The sequence below is a fragment of the Anopheles darlingi genome, chromosome 2 (genome assembly GCF_943734745.1).
Source record: "Anopheles darlingi chromosome 2, idAnoDarlMG_H_01, whole genome shotgun sequence".
NCBI lineage: Eukaryota > Metazoa > Arthropoda > Insecta > Diptera > Culicidae > Anopheles > Anopheles darlingi.
The window spans coordinates 71,117,485-71,121,056 of record NC_064874.1 but is presented as its reverse complement, the minus strand read 5'-3'; positions in this window follow the sequence as shown (position 1 = coordinate 71,121,056).

Sequence of the window (3,572 nt, the reverse complement as noted above, 5' to 3'; positions counted from 1 at the left end):
CAAAAACGACAACAAAAAAAGGAAAAACCTGCAGCTGCTCCCGCCGGGCCAATAATTGACTGATAATTGAGTCATTAACCGAGTTCGGCACTGGGCATGTCCTGCGAGATGGGTATATCATGTAAATCGGTAAAACATTGCCGCACTTCCCATGTTTCAGTAGCGGCGGTGTCGATGGCGACTCCAGAAGAAGGACAAAAAAGAATCTCAGAGTTGTCGGGATTCTCGGAAACCAATAATCATTCTCTTTTTCTCGACACGCTACTAGAAAACGGACGAAATATCATCGAGTACAAAGTATTTCCCGGTAACAAGCAGGTACAAGCGCCGCGCGGTAAGAGACAATGGGGCAAGAGGTAGGGGAGTGAAAGGCAGGGAAAATATACAAATACTTCGTTGCACAATGTTGGCTCGACTAAGCATAAAGTCAACGGGACGACATATGGCCCCCACCACGAACCCTTTAAGCCCGTCCGTTTCGTCCTAAGATCTACTTATCATCAAGTTATCGATGAGCCCCGTTATCGATGGGGCCACCATTGGGGCTGGAGCGCAAGTTATGCTTATCATGAAGTTCGCGATGGGCGCTACACGCTCTGTCCATTAATTAAACCAACCGGGTATACGATATCTCTTTCGCTTTTCGGCGCCCGTTTGAACGCGCCTCGAAGGTCGGTGACAAAGCGGGGGGAGACTCAACAACTAGCGTTGCTCGCATTGTCATGATTCACCGCAGCAGAGCAGCGACATTGCAAGTGAATACAGGATTTGCTGCTCGATAGCTAACTTTAAACGGGCTGTTCGCCTTCGCTTGCTGTTGCTGATGCTCGTTGCTGATGGAGCTGATAAACGATGCTAAACTTTGCACATCAAGTGACCGTCCATCCTCTGCTGTCTTCAGCAACAACAGCAACAACAGCAACAGCAGCAACAGCAGCAGCAGCAACAATGATCTACAAATGTCACCGAAGACGATAGTAATGATGATGATGTATGCTGCTGTCATGTTTGCGAGTACACCAGCCACCCCATTGTGCCTGAGGGTGGGCGAGAGGCGGACGGGTCCACGAGGCTCTTCGTAGGACTTTCTCCACCTTCTCGTGGCGCACATTCGCAAAATCCAAAATCTCGACTCGACACTCACTCACGCGGCCTGCCTGTTGGCCAACGCTTGTTATCGTTTCGTTTTCCCGTTTAGATGCAACTTCCTGAAAAATGGTAGCTAGAAAACAAAAGATAGGCGGCTTATTTATTATTGAAAGCATCTTGGGGAAGTATGGTGAAAAGATTCACCGTCAAGCTGGCCGGCCACAGCCCGTCATAGTCCAGCGGAGGATCTATCTTTGGCATTTCGGTTTGCTAGCCCTCCTCCCTTTGCATGCCCAGGAGCGTTCTGCAATTTGAAGCCAGTCGTTAGATGTCCATTCATGTCGCCTTTCGCTTCCTGGGAAGGACTTGCTGTAGTATAAAAGGGCCTACCATCCGCGTGCAGTGATGGCCATGCGTGGGCTTGTATTGTAGTTCCGCATTGTTGATTCCTCACCTTGGCTAGAGGGCTTCCAAAAGATAGTTTGGTGCATATTTTTAACAGTAACAGTGTTTTTTTTTATTCACAAGATGTACCCCTTAAGTTATGAGGCATGGTGTTGTGCAGAACCTGATCCATGTTTCATTAATCTAGAAAGCGTTATAAATATAAGGGTGTATGTGATTCTGTTTGTACTACAGTACGGTAGATCATAGTTTCATGTTGAAACCGCATCATTACATTCATTTGCTGTGTGTAATATGTAATATGGAATGTAAAGCAAACACGAACTATTTCCTTTTCATGTTTCCCAACAAAACCCACTCATAAATCCCACAAATCAATCTATAGTTTCATTGATAATGGTACCTATCATACTTTCAGATTAATGTTGAACTCAAGGGTGCAACAGGTACTTTAACCTCAACATTCCAAACACCCGAAATGGTCTATGTGGGCGCATCGTCTGTTCCAACTCATTATCCCTAGCCTAATTTGAAACTAATCGTATCTCAAATTACAATTTTGAATTTACATAAATTGAAAGCCCACAGAATAGGATGATTGAACACTTGCAAAAAACAATAAAACACCTGCAACTCACTATGATGAGTGCACTAGAGTCATTTTGACGCGTAATCGATCTGATACAACCAACACCCTTCAATTAATCCTCTTTTCGTCATGGTAATGGAAATCGCGTTTATCATCGAATCCCACGCAGCTCTCATTTATTGGGCAATGTAGTCTCGTGATTCATACTACTCTATCGTACTGCATTGGCGCCGCGAACATTATGCTCTATCGTAAATGCCATGTGCTGTTGCCTTTGGTTCTCGCATCGGCCAGAAGTACAGCGGTCTGATTGATATTAAATGTAGCAATTATACCAATTGATAACAAGTCAGTTCGAAATGTAGTTGCGAAGGATGTAAAGATGTAATTCTAAGTTAAGATGTGAAGAAAATTGCAACGACTTGTAATGTGGTCCGCACCTTCAGTGGAAGTGAAAGTATCCGACGTTGCGATTGTTCCTCGCGCAGAGGTGTAACGTGCGTATTTCCAAGATGGTGTGTAGATGGTGCACTTTCTTCCATACAGCACCGCAGTACATACCGGAGAGCAAGTGGGCACACAGCACCCCACCGAACGTGTTTGTCGTCGAGCGCAAACGCACGCACGTTGAACGAAAAAAAAAGTACTCGAGGGTACCGCGTAATTGAAGATTTCTCCTGTTGACCTGTTACATCGCTGTACATTGTATTACATCGAGAGCGCGCGCGAGTGAGTGCGAGATTTTTAAATCCGTTTCACACATCTGGATGGATCTCGAGATTGCTAATTTTTGGTCAAAATCGCCTTCAAATTTTAACAAAAATTACGTAGTTATTGAAAAGTTCAATTCTTTGGTCGGATACATACAATTAAGTTTTTTACAGTTTTACATCTTTTCAATGTACCATTTTTATGCACTCATCTATATCTTCTACACCAGCTTCTTTTCCTGTCTACTCTACAATAGTTTCAATTTAATAAATACTTGAAAGTTATCAATTCAACGCATGTATGGGCAAGTAACTAAAATCTATTTTTTTTTTCGTCAGAATTGATTTCGTTGCTCCTCTGACACTGGAGACCCATTTCACTGCAACAATAGATTGTTCAAAATACAGCATGAATGTTGGAAACGTATCCACAAGTTCTAACTTACAGAATTATTTGAGCTCATAGTTGGATTTGTAATAAAAAAGCTTATTTTATGTACCACCTGCTACTTTCTTAACAGACCTGCATCTGTATTAATATTCAAAGTAATCGTGATTTTTAGTAGTAGCCTCACAGAAATTTAGACCAAACAGCTTGGGAATCCTCTTTACGTTCATTTGGCTATGATCAGCATCAGTTTATCAGTAACCTTAGTAAACAACTTAAACTCATTAGTATAAAGTTTTAAAGACTGTGTTTTTCACACATTGTCCTTCATAATGTTCAATGATATTTAAAGATACAAATAAGAGTCACATTTGCTGGGTTTTTTTCCTGC